This window comes from Coregonus clupeaformis, chromosome 6 (assembly GCF_020615455.1).
Source record: "Coregonus clupeaformis isolate EN_2021a chromosome 6, ASM2061545v1, whole genome shotgun sequence".
NCBI lineage: Eukaryota > Metazoa > Chordata > Actinopteri > Salmoniformes > Salmonidae > Coregonus > Coregonus clupeaformis.
This window is the reverse complement of record NC_059197.1, coordinates 11,573,391-11,593,291: the sequence shown is the minus strand read 5'-3', so window position 1 is coordinate 11,593,291 and position 19,901 is coordinate 11,573,391. Positions and strand designations below refer to the sequence as shown.

Sequence of the window (19,901 nt, the reverse complement as noted above, 5' to 3'; positions counted from 1 at the left end):
TGAGGTTTGGGGAGGGAGAAGAAGAGACAGAGGGAGAGAGAGAGATGGCAGAACAGGATGGAGCTCAATCCTTCTTCCTCCTCTCTGAGATCACAATCACCTTAAAGGCATCCTCATTAGGAAAAGAGAAAGATAGAGTAATGGAGGAAGGACTAATTTATCTGAGAGAGGGGGAAGAAATAGATGAGACAAACAAATAATTTCCCTTGACATCCCCAAGCTGTTGTTTTCTGAGAGAGGGCCATAGGGCCACAGGGATCAACCCAATTATGTGTTTCATTGACCCAGTCAGTCACCCTAATGGCAAATATCACTCCATAGATTTCGCTCAGGTTTTCAACGCTGAGTTGAATGTCATTGAGAGAACAAAAAAAAGCATCTGTAATCTCATTACAATATTTTTGCTGGTACTGTAACTGATTACGGTTCCATTTTTTTGGTAATCAGAATACATGTAACTGATTACATCTAATCAGTTAGTCCCCAACACTGTGTGCAAATGGCTCACTTCTGACTCCCGACAGTCTCCACTTCGGGCCCTTTAATATGTATGCATTCTGCAATGTGCTTCTCTAGCCCTTGGCGGACTGTCTCCATATTGTGAGATTCCTGAAAACACTTCTATAGTGCATAGAGCTGTTTTAGATTAAACGTGTCAGATGGAAATCGATAGAGGTGATCGAGGGACACTCTCCAAACCCGTAACCGTAAACCTAACCCTAAAACTCAGACGTCACCATGATGCCACACTGTTAGTCCTATTGACTTCTGGTAGCCCTGCGTCTTCATTAAGATGTGGAGCAATCAGCTGAAGTCTTGCATGCTGATCAATTGATGGCTCGGGACTCATTTGTTAAATTATTTACTGATTGCACTAACAGGGGGTCCTTACCAGCTGGTGGTTTATTTGGGGTATAGATTGATTTACTGGTCTGGTGGAAGATGGAGTTACAGAGAAGTGGCTGTGTTTACAGAGGTTAATCATAAGTATTCAGACCCTTTGCTATGAGACTCGATATTGAGCTCAGGTTCATCCTGTTTCCATTGATCATCCTTGAGTCCACCTGTGGTAAATTCAATTGATTGGACATGATTTGGAAAGGCCTACACCTGTCTATATAAGGTCCCACAGTTGACAGTGCATGTCAGAGCAAGCCATGAGGTCGAAGGAATTGTCCGTAGAGCTCCGAGACAGGATTCTGTTGAGGCACAGATCTGGGGAAGGGTACCAAAAAATGTCTGCTGCATTGAAGGTCCCCAAGAACACAGTGCATTCCATCATTCTTAAATGGAAGAAGTTTGCAACCACCAAGACTCTTCCTAGAGCTGGCCGCCCGGCCTAACTGAGCAATCGGGAGAGAAAGGCCTTGGTCAGGTAGGTGACCAAGAACCCGATGGTCACTCTGACAGAGCTCTAGAGTTCCTCTGTAGAGATGGGAGAACCTTCCAGAAGGACAACCATCTCTGCAAACTCCACCAATCAGGCCTTTATGGTAGAGTGGCCAGACGGAAGCCACTCCTCAGTAAAAGGCACATGACAGCCCGCTTGGAGTTTGCCAAAAGGCACCTAAAGTCTCTCAGACCATGAGAAACAAGATTCTCTGGTCTGATGAAACCAAGATTGAACTCTTTGGCCTGAATGCCAAGCGTCATATCTGGAGGACGAGTGGCGGAGTGGTCTAAGGCACTGCATCGCAGTGCTAGCTGTGCCACTAGAGATCCTGGTTCGAATCCAGGCTCTCTCGTAGCCGGCCGCGACCGGGAGACCCATGGGGCGGCGCACAATTCGTCCAGGGTAGGGGAGGGAATGGCCAGCAGGGATGTAGCTCAGTTGGTAGAGCATGGCATTTGCAACGCCAGGGTTGTGGGTTTGATTCCCACGGGGGGCCAGTATGAAAAATGATGTATGCACTCACTAACTGTAAGTCACTCTGGATAAGAGCGTCTGCTAAATTACTAAAATGTAATGTAAATGGAGGAAACTTGGCACCATCTCTATGGTGAAGCATGGTGGTGTCAGCATCATGCTGTGGGGATGTTTTTCAGCAAAAAGGACTGGGAGACTAGTCAGGATCGAGGCAAAGATGAACGGAGCAAAGAGATCAGATACAGAGAGATCCTTGATGAAAACCTGTTCCAGAGCGCTCAGGACCTCAGACTGGGGTGAAGGTTCACCTTCCAACAGGACAACGACCCTAAGCACACAGCCATGACCACACAGGAGTGGCTTCGGGACAAGTCTCTGAATGTCCTTGAGTGGCCCAGCCAGAGCCCCGACTGGAACCAGATCAAACATCTCTGGAGAGACCTGAAAATAGCTGTGCAGCAACGCTCCCCATCCAACCTCACAGACCTTGAGAGGATCAGCAGAGGAGAATGGGAGAAACTCCCCAAATACAGTTGTGCTAAGCTTGTAGCGTCATAACCAAGAAGACTCGATGCTGTAATCGCTGCCAAAAGTGCTTCAACAAAGTACTGAGTAAAGGGTCTGAATACTTATGTAAATGTGATATTTCCATTTTTTCCATTTCAATAAATTAGCAACAATTTCTAAAAACCTGTGTGTAGATTGATGAGGAAAAAAAACAATTTAATCAATTTTAGAATAAGGCTGTAACGTAACAAAATGTGGAAAAAGTAAAGGGACACTTTAAAGGGACACTTTTCAGGTCCCAAATTATTGGCACTCTTTAAAAAGAGTGCATAAAATTAATAACACAAATATTGAGCAAATTGTATGCAAAAACATGTTTATGAATGCAGTTGGTCAGATAAAGACTTTTTGTTGCACAAGTAATACAAAACAAACATGTAAAAAAGATAGAGGTCAAAATTATTGCCACCCCTGTTTTCAATACTCCGGCTTCCTCCCGTTGTGAGGATGAGACCAATTGGAAAACACATTGGGAGGGATCTTAGACCAGGGCTTCTCAAACTTTTTGGGGCCGGGGACCCCTTTTCATCAGGGACCCCCTCATAATCAGAACACCACCTGAGTGACATAAAAATACTATACAAGGAGTTTTACTTTGCCTTTGGCAGTGCATGGCCGGACTAACCAAGTCTCGGGCCCTGGGGAGGATTTTGTTTTCAATTTTCAAGCTAATTTCTTGCAATTCAACACATATTTTCTTGGGGCAGAGAGACCTTTTCTTGTTGCAGCTCTAAAGCTAATATCCTGTATTTCTACACATTTTGCCATTATTAGAGAGAAAATAAATCAGTTTTAAAGATGAAATTACAGTGCATTTATGTAAAAAAAGAAGAAAAAAAAACATTTTAAGGGAATACAAGAAGTATTGAGTTGAACAATTGATAATTGGTGGAGTACTGTTGATACCAATATCCTAGTGAGCCTCCCAGGTCCATGTTGCCCAGGGTTAAGAACATAAATTGTAGATTCAAGGAGATACACTGCCTTCAGAAAGTATTCACACCCCTTGACTTTTTCCACATTTGGTTGTGTTATGGCTATGGCTATGATTAAATTGATATTTGTTGGCACTGGCCAACACACAATACCCCATAATGTCAAAGTGGAATTATGCTATTCGAAATTGTTAACAAATTAATTTAAAATGAAATGCTGAAATGTCTTGAGTCAATAAGTATTCAACCCCTTTGTTATTGCAAGTCAAAATAAGTTGAGGAGTAAAAATGTGCTTAACAAGTCACATAATAAATTGAATGGATTAATTGCTTTGACACATTTTTTGCAGTATTACCACAGAGTTTCTAAACCCAGAGGCGCAACATCGCGAGACATCGGGGAACACTTGCGAAACAGACCAAACAGTCCAGTTTGGGGTTTGAGAAGTCAATGAGAGTGAAACATTCTTCCTTAGTTGTTCATTTTCACAAACACAACCTAGATTCGAGCCAATGTCTTAAGTGGTTGAACATGTTATTACTCCAATCTGGTGAAAGTGACAAACTGACACGTTTTCATTTTTGTCAAAAACAACTTTATATCAAAGGAGTGCCTTTGATTTGATGGCCTGCACATGCGCAGTTCAGCGCTACACTCTTAGAAAAAAAGGTGCTATCTAGAAACAAAAAAGGGATTTTCGACTGTCCCAATAGGAGAACCCATTGAAGAACCGCTTTTGGTTCCAGGTAGAACCCTTTCTGTTCCAGGTAGAACCCTATTGGGTTCCATGTAGAACCCTTTCCAAAGAAAGCTGTTAAGAAGCCTTTTGGAGATAGACTTGGCGCTCCGGTGCCGCTTGCCCCTTTTTTTCACGTAGTCTACGATCATCTCCTTTGTCTTGATCATGTTGAGGGAGAGGTTGTTATCCTGGCACCACACTGCCAGGTCTCTAACCTCCTCCCTATAGGCTGTCTCATCGTTGTCGGTGATCAGGCCTACCATTGCTGTGTCGTCGGCAAACTTAATGATGGTGTTGGAGTCATGCTTGGCCATGCAGTCACGGGTGAACAGGGAGTACAGGAGGGGACTAAGCACGCTCCCCTGAGGAGCCCCTGTGTTGAGGATCAGTGTGGCAGATGTGTTGTTACCTACCCTTACCACCTGGGGAGGGCCCATCAGGAAGTCCAGGATCCAGTTGCAGAGGGAGGTGTTTAGTCCCAGGGTCCTTAGCTTAGTGATGAGCTTTGTGGGCACTATGGTGTTGAACGCTGAGCTGTAGTCAAAAAATAGCATTCTCCCGTAGGTGTTCATTTTGTCCAGGTGGGAAAGGGCAGTGTGGAGTGCAATAGAGATTGCATAATCTGTGGATCTGTTGGGGCTGTATGCAAATTGGAGTGAGTATAGGGTTTCTGGGATAATGATGTTGATTTGAGCCATGACAAGCCTTTCAAAGCACATCATGGCTACAGACGTGAGTGCTACGGGTCGGTAGTCATTTAGGCAGTGTTCTTGGGCACAGGGACTATGGTGGTCTGCTTGAAACATGTTGATATTACAGACTCAGTCAGGGACAGGTTGAAAATGTCAGTGAAGACACTTGCCAGTTAGTCAGCGCATGCTCGGAGGACACATCCTGGTAATCCGTCTGGCCCTGCGGTCTTGTGAATGTTGACCTGTTTAAAGGTCTTACTCACATCGGCTACGGAGAGCGTGATCACACAGTCATCCGGAACAGCTGATGCTCTCATGCATGCTTCAGTGTTGTTTGCCTCGAAGCGAGCATAGAAGTAATTTAACTCATCTGGTAGGCTCGTGTCACTGAGCAGCTCGCGGCTGTGCTTCCTTTTGTAGTCTGTAATAGTTTGCAAGCCCTGCCACATCCGACGAGTGTCGGAGCCGGTGTAGTACGATTTATTCTTAGTCCTGTATTGACGCTTTGCCTGTTTGATGGTTTGTCGGAGGGCATAGCGGATTTCTTATAAGCGTCCGGGATAGAGTCCCGCTCCTTGAAAGCGGCAGCTCTACCCTTTAGCTCAGTGCGGATGTTGCCTGTAATCCATGGCTTCTGGTTGGGGTATGTACGTACGGTCACTGAGGGGACGAGGTCATCGATGCACTTATTGATGAAGCCAGTGACTGATGTGGTGTACTCCTCCATGCCATCGGAAGAATCCCGGAACATATTCCAGTCTGTGCTAGCAAAACAGTCCTGTAGCTTAGCATCTGCGTCATCTGACCACTTATTTAATGACAGAGTCACTGGTGCTTCCTGCTTTAGTTTTTGCTTGTAAGCAGGAATCAGGAGGATAGAATTATGGTCAGATTTACCAAATGGAAGGCGAGGGAGAGCTTTGTACGCGTCTCTGTGTGTGGAGTAAAGGTGGTCTAGAGTGTTTTTTTAGGTAAAACGGATTTAAGTTTCCCTGCATTAAAGTCCCCGGCCACTAGGAGCGCCGCTCATTCAGTGCGGTCTTAGTGCCAGCATCGGTTTATGGTGGTAAATATACAGCTACGAAATGTATAGACGAAAACTCTCTTGGTAAATAGTGTGGTCTACAGCTTATCATGAGATACTCTACTTTAGGCGAGCAAAACCTCCTTAATATTAGCTTTCGTGCACCAGCTGTTGTTTACAAATATACACAGACCGCCACCCCTTGTCTTACAGGAGGCAGCTGTTCTATCTTGCCGATGCAGCGTAAACCCCGCCAGCTGTATGTTATCCATGTCGTCGTTCAGCCACCACTTAGTGAAACATGATATTACAGTTTTTAATGTCGCGTTGGTAGGATATTCATGATCGTAGCTTGTCTATTTTGTTAGCCAATGATTGTACGTTGGCTAATCGGACTGATGGTAGAGGCAGATTACCCACTCGCCATCGGATCCTTACAAAGCACCCCGACCTACGTCCCCGATGTCTCTTTGTCCTGCGAATGACAGGGATTTGGGCCTTGTCAGGTGTCTGAAGTAAATCCTTCAAATCCGACTCATTAAAAAAAATATTCGTCCAGTACGAGGTGAGTAATCGCTGTCCTGATATCCAGAAGCTCTTTTACGTCATAAGAGACGGTGGCAGAAACAATATGTACAAAGTAAGTTACAAATTACGCGAATAAACACACACAATAGCACAATTGGTTAGGAGCCCATAAAACGGCAGCCATATCCTCCGGCGCCATTATTATCTATCACAGCCATTAAACTCTGTAACTGTTTTAAAGTCACCATTGGCCTCATTGTGAAATTCCTGAGCGGTTTCGTTATTCTCCGGCAACTGAGTTGTGAAGAACGCCTGTATTTTTGTAGTAACTGGGTGTATTGATCCAAAGTGTAATTAATAACTTCACCATGCTCAAAGGGATATTCAGTGTCTGCTTTTTTTTACCCATCTACCAATAGGTGCCCTTCTTTGGGAAGCATTGGAAAACCTCCCTGGTCTTTGTGGTCGAATCTGTGTTTGAAATTCATTGCTCAACTGAGGGACCTTACAGATAATTGTATGTGTGGGGTACAGCGATGAGGTAGTCATGTTAAACACTTTAAACAGTCCTTAACGATTACAAGCAAACCCATAACATGATGCAGCCACCAATATGCTTGAAAATATAGAAAGTGGTGCTCAGTAATGTGTTGTATTGGATTTGTCCCAAACATAACAATTTGTATTCAGGACAAGAAGTTAATTGTTTTGCCACATTTTTTTGCAGTATTACTTTAGTGCCTTGTTGCAAACAGGATGCATGGAATACTTCTTCCTTCTTTTCACTCTGTCAGTTAGGTTAGTATTGTGGAGTAACTACAATGTTGTTGATCCATCCTGAGTTTTCTCCTATCACAGCCATTAAACTCTGTAACTGTTTTAAAGTCACCATTGGCCTCATGTTGAAATCCATGAGCTTCCTTTCCAGCAACTGAGTTAGGAAGGACGCCTGTATCTTTGTAGTGACTGGTTGTATTGATACTAGCTGCCCAAGCTAAAGCTCTTCATAGACCCGTCCCTGCTGTGTGTGATGCAAGTCCAGCTTAGTGTTGCAGGCTAGTGTGGGAGATGAAGTGTAGCTTTATGGATGAGATTAGGGGACATTTTATGACAGATGGGGAGTTTCATAGCACTTCATCTGACTATGCTGCTCAAATGATTGAGAGTGTGAAATCTCCCTCCTACTCTTTAGTTTCCCACACAGAAACCCATCACTCAATTTCTATGCTCCTTTTATTCTCCTTTGGCTCATACACATTTTTCCAGAGCCTTTTGTTCATCCATCAAAACAGAGGTTGTTAGCACAGTCGTCTGCACCTTGAAGCACCACACCTGTGAGGATTTGTCCCTGTGTTTACCTTTACTGGTATTTGACTGCAATAAGAACAGTACGACAGCAGAATCCTGGTTCAAACTAGTGTGTAGAGGAGGGTGCAGCAGGACAGACGGTTGATTTTGTCAAAGAGTGGGGGACAAAGACTGTGAGAGGGTTTAGAAGAGATACGGCATACACAGAGAGAGGAAGAAAGTCAAGTTAGAGGGATTCAGAGGTTAGAGAGAGAGTGAGTGAGATGGTAACAGTTAAGAAGGAGCACAGCTGGTTTGTGTAGAGTCCACAGTGGCAGCTGCTGGCATAAAGTGATGACCTCATAGTCTCATCCAGGAAGCAGTCATCAATCAGATCTGACACTGAATTATTTTTCTGTACCGTCACCTGTTTTCCCGACTGAGAGAAAAAAGCATGAGCATCTGTTTGGCCACCACCAAGGGCTTCTATTTGATGCTGCACTTTGTTGTGGCTGTAGACTTTTAACTTTTGTGGGAACTCAACTCGTCACAGGTGGGAGGACATTTTGACAGCGTGCAAAACTAAGATTCACCTTGGTGCAGACAAGAACAGTCAATGTTTACAGTAGTAAAAAAAAGCCCTACGACAGGATATACAGCGGTAGGTGTAGAGCAATAGGCCACTTGTATGAGGTGTTGGTTCACCCTCCTTATCCCAGGACATGCACATATAGAAGTGAAATACTGCACACACACATTAAACAAACCCTATAACTAACCCAGGAGTCATGTGGCCAAGTCACGTGAACCACTGCTATAAAGCAGCATGCAATACTGTCTGATATGGACAACTTCTGGGTTTTGAGTTCACTGCAGTACAGACCTTGTTGCAGTTAGCTTTTTCTTTTTACCGCGAGTTACTGCGAGCATTTCTCTGTTAGGAAATAATCCAGGTTTCTCTGAATTATTGGCGAAAGTGTGGGAAGTTTTGTGGATTTCCTTGGATTTCCTCACACCCTTGTAAAGGGAAATGGGAATTGTAACAGTCAAACAGAGTCATAATGATTCACCATGTGAAGAGTTCATTTCCAAAACGCTATTTTCAAAAATGTTTCACATTTATGTTTTTTTCATCAGAAGTGATTGCTTATGGGTACCTTCATGTGTGTCAAAAAATATAATTTTTCTCAGATATTTTATTTATATCTTTTAGATGTGTATGAAATGTGTTTTTTTGCAAAACGCTATACATCCTTATTGGTTACCTGGAACGGAATGTTTGCATCCTGTATATTTGACTGTGATATGTGGTTGTCTCACCTAGCTATTTTAAGATGAATGCACTTACTGTAAGTCACTCTGGATAAGAGCATCTGCTAAACGACTAAAATGTCAAATGTAAATGTACAATTTTTATATTGATGTCACAAATGTATAATTTGTACATTTCTTTATAAAAAATGTAGTTATTTATTACATTTGACTGTGTAAAACTGAGCAGTACTACTTATTTCTCTGAGAGTGAGGCAGATATATAGTATTTTGCAAAAAAAAGCATTATTATTTGTCTCTCTGAAAGTGAAAGATTTTAAACAAATACATGTCTGTCATTGAACAACCCCATGCCATGATTAGATAGTGAAAAATGAACCAATCTCTTTCATAATTTCTTTAAACAATAAAAGCTAATTTACCAACATTTCTGAAAATGGACATATAGTGTTTTTGAATGAAACTCTTCATGTCCTATTGGAATATTGAGTTATATGTCTTGACCGCTAGACCAAGAGGAAATTCGCCATTATCAAAGGACTACTTCATCACAGACTATGAGCCTGACTCATGTCCGTAACACTTACACCCTTGTAAAAAGACATAGGAATTCCAACAGTCAATCAGTCATAATGATTCACCATGGCATGTCCTATTGGAATATTGGCTTAAAAGAAATTCCCCAGCTACAAATATTATGTCATTTCCGAGTTCAATATTAGGTTTTAAGTTTCCCTGCATTTAGTAAACAAGCATACCATTAAAACATAGATGGACCCGGTCCATTAATCCTATATCGTAAAACCAGCAGGGAATACTGTGCCCTTTATTTTCATCTCTTACATTGTACATGCAGATTTATTTAATGGCTGTTTAGGGAGTGTTTCTATTAAATCTCTGTTTATTAAATCTCTCTGATCATTGTAGAAGTATTGGTTCATGTGGCGAACACATGTTCCGCCCGTAGAACGCTCAGAGCTAGAGAATGCAGACAGCGGGGACTGCACGATTCTAATAATTGGAACCATGCAACCAGGAACCCATAGCGGAATCTGCGTCTTTGGGTTTTAGGGACCACAGACCCATAGTTGTTGTTTACTACTACACTCCAGCTAAAAACCCTCTCACCCCCTTACACATCCCATTACTGGCCTTGCCAAAACTGCTGCTATGTGCCCCCTCCCCCTGAAAGGAGCCAAGGGACCATCATTCAGTTCCCTTGAAATTCAACTTAATTATGAGATACTAATTTTTATGTTGCTAAATACATAGCAATAAACAACCAAGCATAGTTGCTCTAACATGAGACTGTTGGTTTCAGTTGGTTTCAAGCTAAATCCCTTCAGGGATGTGTGTGGCTGTGGCTGTGGCTGTATTTAAAGGGAAGGTTTAGTAAAACCATCAGTAATGAAGAGGTCCAGAGGGTAATGGGTGGGCATTGCAGAGGACATGTCCCTGAGTTCTCAACAATTCCTTTCATAGCCATCCCACAGGGCACACACTGGATGAATCAACGTTGTTTCCACGTCATTTCAATGAAATTACGTTGAACCAATGTGGAATAGACGTTGAATTGACGTCTGTGCCCAGTGGGATGTCATCTATGTGACAGATGGAGACTGTGATCAGGTTTTTACACCAGCATCAGGTTAATGACACCAGGTTTGTTCCTGTGTACCTGCTGTGTGTTAATCAGTAACTGTGTGTTTGGATCACACTTTATGTCCCTGATCAATCACCTCAGGTGTCCACTGTGTGTATGTGTGTGCATGTGAAGGAGGAAAGTTATAGGTCTGTGTGTTTGTTTTAGTGTGTGACAGTCAATGTGTGTATCATTCTGGTCCACACTCACCCTTATGCCCTCCATGTGTCATCATTATATGGGGCGGCGCACAATTGGCCCAGCGTCGTCCAAGTTAGGGGAGGGTTTGGCCGGCAGGGATGGCGTTTGCAATGCCAGGGTTGTGGGTTCGATTCCCATGGGGGGCCAGTATGAAAAAAATAATGTATGCACTCACTAACTGTAAGTCGCTCTGGATAAGAGCGTCTGCTAAATGACTAAAATGTAAAATGTAAATGTGTGTGTGTGAGTTCACCTGAGATGCCCCTGTACTCCAGCACAGCACCTGTGTGCTGCCAGCTCCACCCAGCTGATAAGCCTTGCACAATCCAGAAGGGCTCATAGGAGCAGAAGCCTGTTTATCCTGTTTCTGTAGAGTGAGGCAGCTTGATGTACAAGTACACCCCCCCTTGAAATATTTTCCTTCCACAAAATGGTAGTTAAAACCTTTTACTGCAGTGGGCTAAATCAGGGTCACACAGTGTTTATTGGTAGTCTTAAACAAATCTACTTGGAAACAAAAGTATACAACTCATAGTTATAGGCTTAAAAAAAAGAAGACACCTGTACCATGCCAGATGTAGAGTTGAAATGTATTACACTTTGAGTTTGTATCCCAATATCACACTTTATATACATCACAGAAGACTGGAATATACTGTACCGGTCATTAAAAATATTCAAGCGAGTAGACCGCTGATTGGCCAGCTCATCCTCTTCTAGACCGCTGATTGGTGAATGGCGCCGGAGGCGATGGCTGCCATTTTACGGGCTCCTAACCAATTGTGCTATTTTGTGTGTTTTTTCGCATTGTTTGTAACTTATTTTGTACATAATGTTGCTGCTACCGTCGCTTATGACCGAAAAGAGCTTCTGGATATCAGAACAGCGATTACTCACCTCGAACTGGACAAATATTTTTTCTTTAATGAGTCTGATGTGAAGGATATACTGTTGTTCCCGGACCAGGCCCAAATCCCCGTCATTCGCATGAAGAAAAGACGGAGATACAGGAGGAGCAGATCTGGGTGCCTTGTGAGAATTCATCGGCGAGTGGGTAACCCGCCTCTACCATCTGTTCTATTGGCCAACGTGCAATCACTGGAGAATAAACTGGATGAGCTCCGTTCGAGACTATCCTACCAACTGGACATTAAAAACTGTTTTATAAACTGGGTGGTTCGAGCCCTGAATGCTGATTGGCTGACAGCTGTGGTATATGAGACAGTGTACCATGGGTATGTCAAAATATGTATTTTTACTGCTGTAATTACTTTAGTAACCAGTTTATAATAGCAATAAGGCACCACAGGGGTTTGTGGTATATGGCCAATATACCACGGCTAATGGCTGTATCCAGGCGCTCCACGATGCGTCGTGCCTACGAACAGCCCTTAGCCATGGTATATTGGCCATATACCACACCCCCACGTGCCTTATTGCTTAAATATCTTATGTTTCACCAAGTCGTAGCTGAACGACGACACAGATAATATACAGTTGGCTGGGTTTTCCGTGCATCGGCAGGACAGAACAGCTACGTCCGGTAAGACAAGGGGTGGTGGTGTGTGTCTATTTGTCAATAACAGCTGGTGCGCAATGTCTAATATTAAAGAAGTCTCGAGGTATTGCTCGCCTGAGGTAGAGTACCTCATGATAAGCTATTGACCAAACCATCTACCAAGAGAGTTTTCACTCCACACACAGAGACGCGTACAAAGCTCTCCCTCGCCCTCCATTTGGCAAATCTGACCATAATTATATCCTCCTGATTCCTGCTTACAAGCAAAAACTAAAGCAGGAAGTACCAGTGACTCACTCAATACGGAAGTGGTCAGATGATGTGGATGCTACACTACAGGACTGTTTTGCTAGCACAGACTGGAATATGTTCCGGGATTCTTCCGATGGCATTGAGGAGTACACCACATCAGTGACTGGCTTCATCAATAAGTGCATCGATGACGTCGTCCCCTCAGTGACCGTACGTACCCCAACCAGAAGTCATGGATTACAGGCAACATCCGCACCGAGCTAAAGGCTAGAGCTGCTGCTTTCAAGGAGTGGGACACTAATCCGGACGCTTATAAGAAATCCTGCTATGCCCTCAGACGAACCATCAAACAGGGCAGAGTATGCCCCCATTCACATCGACGGGGCTGTAGTGGAGCGGGTCGAGAGCTTAAAATTCCTTGGTGTCCACATCACCATCAAACTATCATGGTCCAAACACACCAAGACAGTCGTGAAGAGGGCACTACAGCGTCTTTTCCCCCTCAGCAGACTGAAAATATTCGGAATGTGTTGCCAGATCCACAAAAAGTTCTGCAACTGCACCATCGAGAGCATCCTGACCGGTTCCATCAACGCCTGGTATGGCAACTGCTCGGCATCCGACCGTAAGGCTCTACAGAGGGTAGTGCGTTGTCACGCTCGTCATATATAGAGGAGGACCAAGGCGCAGCGTTGAAGGCGAACATATTTATTTATAGACTGATCACACGATCAAAACAACAAAACGATGACGTCACAGTCAATGGTAATACACAAACCAAATACGAACAAGAAACCACACCAAATGAATGCCAAACGGCTACCTAAGTATGACTCCCAATCAGAGACAACGAGCTACAGCCGTCTCTGATTGGGAGCCACCCTGGCCAACATAGATATACAAACCCAGAAAGTGAAACCTAGAACACACATAGACTATACACACCCTGGCTCAACATATTAGAGTCCCCAGAGCCAGGGCGTGACAGTACCCCCTAAAGGCGCGGACTCGACCGCGCCCCACCAAATACCACAGGGGAGGGACCGGGTGGGCACTCCGCTTAGGCGGCGGATCCGGCTCCGGGCCTGAACCCCGCTCCCTCTCCAACCCCCCAAAGTACCCCTGGTCCGGGTCTGGCCCCGCTGGCCGGAGCTGGACTGCACACTGGTGGAGCGGATTGCTCTAGCTCCGGCGTGAAGCATCTGACCGGTGCCGGACCAGCCACCGGTGGAACAGGCACGGGCCGTGCCGGACTGACGCACGCATACCACTGGCTTGGTGTGGGGAGCAGGAGCGGGCCGAGCCGGGCTGTCGAGCGCACCCCTGACTTGGTGCGGGGAACAGGCACGGGCCGTGCCGGACTGACGACGCACACCACTGGCTTGGTGTGGGGAGCAGGAGCGGGCCGAGCCGGGCTGTCGGGCGCACCCCTGACTTGGTGCGGGGAGCAGGAACGGGCCGAGCCGGGCTGACGGAGCGCACCACTGACTTGGTGCGGGGAGCAGGAACGGGCCGAGCCGGGCTGATGAGCGCACCACTGACTTGGTGCGGGAGCAGGAACGGGCCGAGCCGGGCTGACGAAGCGCACCACTGACTTGGTGCGGGGAGCAGGAACGGGCCGAGCCGGGCTGACGGGCGCACCACTGACTTGGTGCGGGGAGCAGGAACGGGCCGAGCCGGGCTGACGAGCGCACCACTGACTTGGTGCGGGGAGCAGGAACGGGCCGAGCCGGGCTGACGGGCGCACCACTGACTTGGTGCGGGGAGCAGGAACGGGCCGAGCCGGGCTGACGGGAGCGCACCACTGACTTGGTGCGGGGAGCAGGAACGGGCCGAGCCGGGCTGACGGGCGCACCACTGACTTGGTGCGGGAGCAGGAACGGGCCGAGCCGGGCTGACGAGCGCACCACTGACTTGGTGCGGGGAGCAGGAACGGGCCGGACCGTACTGGGGACACACACCACTGGTCCCTACGCAGGGATCTGGAATGGGCCGGACCGGACTGGTAACACACCCCAGTACCTCTCACCGTGCCTCTACACCTTCCACCCCCTCTTCGACCAGTGGCCCCCGTAACCTGGCGGCCTCCTCTGCCAACCCGCTGGGCCGCTCTGCCGCGGTCTCCTGCTGGCCCGTCGTCCACGGCGTTAGCCCCCCCTAAAAATTTTCTGGGCGTCTCTCCTACCCGTGGACCAGGTCTCCATGTCCCTCGCCAGCCTTTCGCCCTTCTGCCTCAATGTCAAGCCCTTCTCTTCCTCACTCGGCTTGACCCAGTCGAGGAGGCGAAGGAAATCTGCTAGAGATCTCCCTGGCGATGGCTCCTGGACACGCTGCTTGGTCAAGTCTTGGTGGTTTCTTCTGTCACGCTCGTCATATATAGAGGAGGACCAAGGCGCAGCGTTGAAGGCGAACATATTTATTTATAGACTGATCACACGATCAAAACAACAAAACGATGACGTGACAGTCAATGGTAATACACAAACCAAATACGAACAAGAAACCACACCAAATGAATGCCAAACGGCTACCTAAGTATGACTCCCAATCAGAGACAACGAGCTACAGCCGTCTCTGATTGGGAGCCACCCTGGCCAACATAGATATACAAACCCAGAAAGTGAAACCTAGAACACACATAGACTATACACACCCTGGCTCAACATATTAGAGTCCCCAGAGCCAGGGCGTGACATGCGTACTGCCCAGTACATCACTGGGGCCAAGCTTCCTGCAATCTAGGACCTATATACTAGACAGTGTCAGAGGAAGGCCCAAAATAATTGTCAAAGACTCCAGTCACCCATGTCACAGATTGTTCTCTCTGCTATCACACGGCAAGCAGTACCGGAGTGCCAAGTCTAGGTCCAAAAGGCTCCTTAACAGCTTCTACCCCTAAGCCATAGGACTGCTGAACAATTCATCAAATGGCTACCCAGACTATTTTTACACTGCTGCTACTCACTGTTCATTATCTATGCATAGTCACTTTAGCCCTACCTACATGTACAAATTACCTCGACTTACCTGAATCCCCGCACATTGACTTGGTACCAGTACCCCCTGTATATAGCCTCGTTATTGTTATTTTATTTTTTACTTTTTTGTTTTATGTTTTGCTTAATTTTATTTAGCAAATATTTTCTGAACTCTATTTTCTTAAAACTGCATTGTTGTTTAAGGGCTTGTAAGTAATTATTCCAAGGTAAGGCCTCCACCTGTTATAGTCGGCGCATGTGACAAATACAATTTGATTTGATTTGATTTTGGCCAGCTCATCCTCCTCAGAAGTATGACATCATGAGGAAATAGCAAGCATTTTTTAAATGAGGTGGGGTTTTTGAAGTGTTTTTTCTCCAATTTATGCTTTGGCAACAAATACAAGTATAGGACGGGTCAACAACATTATTTGAGTATGTGTTAACAGAATATACACATTGTGCCAATATAGTAATTGGTCCTGTTGAATCAACGTTGTTTCCATGTCATCTCAATTAAATTACTTTCAACTAACGTGGAATAGATAGAGATGGCGCCGTGCTCCTAGCTCCTAGTCAACATTGCAGTATTTTGTTTTTTTATGTGTTATTTCTTACATTATTAGCCCAAGATTTTTTTTCTGTTATTACATACAAACGGGAAGAACTTTTGGATATCAGAGCAGCTGTAACTCACCAGCATTACCAGCATTACGACCAGGAATACGACTTTCCCGAATCGTATCCTTTGTTTGTACCCCCCAGGGAAATTGAACTGATCCCAGAGGCTGACCCAAAACATCGGCAGCGGAGAAGAAGTATTCGGAGTGGTCTTCTAGTCCGACTCAGGAGGCGGGCACACCACCCACCGCTTCCGAGTATATTACTCGCTAATGTTCAGTCTCTGGATAATAAAGTTGATGAGCTCCGGGCGAGGATTTCCTTCCAGAGAGACATTAGCGATTGTAACATACTCTGTTTCACGGAAACATGGCTCTCTCGCGATATACTGTCTAAGTCTGTACAGCCAGTTGGGTTCTCAGTTCATCACACAGACAGGAATAAATATCTCTCTGGGAAGAAGAAGGGCGGGGGTGTTTGTTTCATGATAACATACAGGAACTCAAGTCCTTTTGTTCACCCGACCTAGAACACTTCACAATCAAGTGCCAACCGTATTACATCCCAAGAGAATTATCTTCGGTTATAGTCACAGCCGTGTATATTCCCCATCAAACCGATACCACGACTGCCCTCAAAGAACTCCACCGGACTTTATGCAAACTGGAAACCACATATCCTGAGGCTGCATTCATTGTTGCTGGGGATTTTAACAAAGCAAATTTGAGAAAAACGCTACCGATGTTCTATCAACACATTGATTGTAGTACTTGCGCTGCTAAAACACTCAACCACTGCTACTCCAACTTCCGGGATGCCTACAAGGCCCTCCCCTGCCCTCCCTTCAGCAAATCTGATCACGACTCCAACAGGAAGTACCCCTGCCAAGGTCTATTCTACGCTGGTCTGACCAATTGGAATCCACACTTCAAGATTGTTTTGATCACGTGGACTGGGATATGTTCCGGGTAGCCTTCAATAATAACATAGACATATACACTGGTACGGTGACAGAGTTTATCAGGAAGTGTATAGGAGATGTTGTACCCACTGTGACTATTAAAACCTACCCTAACCAGAAACCGAGGATAGATGGCAGCATTCACGCAAAACTGAAAGCGCGAACCACCGCATTTAACCATGGCAAAGTGACTGGGAATATGGCCGAATACAAACAGTGTAGTTATTCTCTCCGCAAGGCAATCAAACAGGCAAAACGTCAGTATAGAGACAAAGTGGAGTCGCAATTCAACGGCTCAGACACGAGACGTATGTGACAGGGTCTACAGACAATCACGGACTACAAAGGGAAGACCAGCCACATCGCAGACACCGACGTCTTGCTTCCGGACAAGCTAAACACCTTCTTCGCCCGCTTTGAGGATAGTGCCATCGATGAGGCCTGCTACCAAGTACTGTGGGCTCTCCTTCTCCATGGCCATCGTGAGTAAGACATTCAAGCGTGTTAACCCTCGCATGGCTGCCGGCCCAGATGGCATCCCTAGCCGCGTCCTCAGACCATGCGCAGACCAGCTGGCTGGAGTGTTTACGGACATATTCAATCTCTCCCTATCCCAGTCTGCTGTCCCCACTGGGGGCCCACAAGGGTGCGTGCTCAGCCCCCTCCTGTACTCCCTGTTCACCCATGACTGCGTGGCCACATACGCCTCCAACTCAATCATCAAGTTTGCAGACGACACAACAGTAGTAGGCCTGATTACCAACAATGACAAGACAGCCTACAGGGAGGAGGTGAGGGCCCTAGGAGTGTGGGGCCAGGAAAATAACATCTCACTCAACGTCAACAAAACAAAGGAGCTGATCGTAGACTTCAGGAAACAGCAGAGGGAGCACCCCCCTATCCACATCGACGGGACCACAGTGGAGAAGGTGAAAACCTTCAAGTTCCTCGGCGTACACCTCACTGACAAACTGGAATGGTCCACTCACACAGACAGTGTGGTGAAGAAGACGCAACAGCGCCTCGTCAACTTCAGGAGGCTAAAGAAATTTGGCTTGGCACCTAAAACCCTCACAACTTTTACAGATGCACAATTGAGAGCATCCTGTTGGGCTGTATCACCGCCTGGTATGGCAACTGCACCACCTGCAACCACAGGGCTCTCCAGAGGGTGGTGCGGTCTGCCCAACACATCACCGTGGGAAGATTATAATGCCCTCCAGGACACTTAGAGCACCCGATGTCACAGGAAGGCCAAAAAGATCATCAAGGACAACAACCACCCGAGCCACTGCCTGTTCACCCCGCTATCATCCAGAAGGCAAGGTCAGTACAGGTGCATCAAAGCTGGGACCGAGAGACTGAAAAACAGCTTCTATCTCAAGGCCATCAGACTGTTAAATAGCCATCACAAGCACATAGACTTGAAATCACTGGCCATTTTAATAATGGAACACTAGTCACTTATAATGTTTACATATCTTGCATTACTCATCTCATATGTATATACTGTATTCTATTCTGTTCTACTGTATCTTAGTCTATGCCGCTCTGACATTGCTCGTCCGAATATTTATATATTCTTAATTCCATTCCTTTACTCTAGATGAGTGTGTATTGTGTGTATTGTTGTGAATTTGTTAGATATTACTTGTTAGATATTACTGCACTGTTGGAGCTAGAAACACAAGCATTTTGCTACACCCACAATGACATCTGCTAAACACATGGCTGTGACCAATAAAATTTGATTTGATTTGAATACACGTTGAATTTACATCTGTGCGCAGTTGGTGAAAGCATTTCCTCACTTTTACAGGGTGAAATTCTGACTCGTTTTTCTGTGAATATAGACTGCACATACTATCCTCTTAGTGTTGATAAGACAGAGAGGACATGGAGGAGTAGAGGTAATTGGATACTAAACCAAAGCACAGAGACAATATATCCCAGTTAAAGGGGAAGCAGTCTACCACATACAGTGAGGGAAAAAAGTATTTGATCCCCTGCGGATTATGTAAGTTTGCCCACTGACAAAGACATGATCAGTATATCATTTTAATGGTAGGTTTATTTGAACAGTGAGAGACAGAATAACAACAAAAAAATCCAGAAAAACGCATGTCAAAAATGTTATTAATTGATTTGCATTTTAATGAGGGAAATAAGTATTTGACCCCTCTGCAAAACATGATTTAGTACTTGGTGGCAAAACACTTGTTGGCAATCACAGAGGTCAGACATTTCTTGTAGTTGGCCACCAGGTTTGCACAGATCTCAGGAGGGATTTTGTCCCACTCCTCCCATCCATAACCCATTTTCAATGCCCTGGCTGAGGGAGGGAGGTTCTCACCCAAGATTTGACGGTACATGGCCCCGTCCATCGTCCCTTTGATGCGATGAAGTTGTCCTGTCCCCTTAGCAGAAAAAACTCCCCCAAAGCATAATGTTTCCACCTCAATGTTTGACGGTGGGGATGGTGTTCTTGGGGTCATAGGCAGTATTCCTCCTCCTCCAAACATGGCGAGTTGAGTTGATGCCAAAGAGCTCGATTTTGGTCTCATCTGACCACAACGCTTTCACCCAGTTCTCCTCTGAATCATTCAGATGTTCATTGGCAAACTTCAGACGGGCCTGTATATGTGCTTTCTTGAGCAGTGGGACCTTGCGGGCGCTGCAGGATTTCAGTCCTTCACGGCGTAGTGTGTTACCAATTGTTTTCTTTGTGACTATGGTCCCAGCTGCCTTGAGATCATTGACAAGATCCTCCCGTGTAATTCTGGGCTGATTCCTCACCGTTCTCATGATCATTGCA

The 19,901-nt window shown here is 45.6% G+C and overlaps 1 protein-coding gene across 1 annotated transcript in view; it reads left to right on the top strand.

Moving 5' to 3' along the window:
* Positions 1-19,901, top strand: part of LOC121568243 (prostacyclin receptor-like) — a 47,760-nt gene that overhangs the window by 15,926 nt on the left and 11,933 nt on the right. The window lies entirely within an intron of this gene.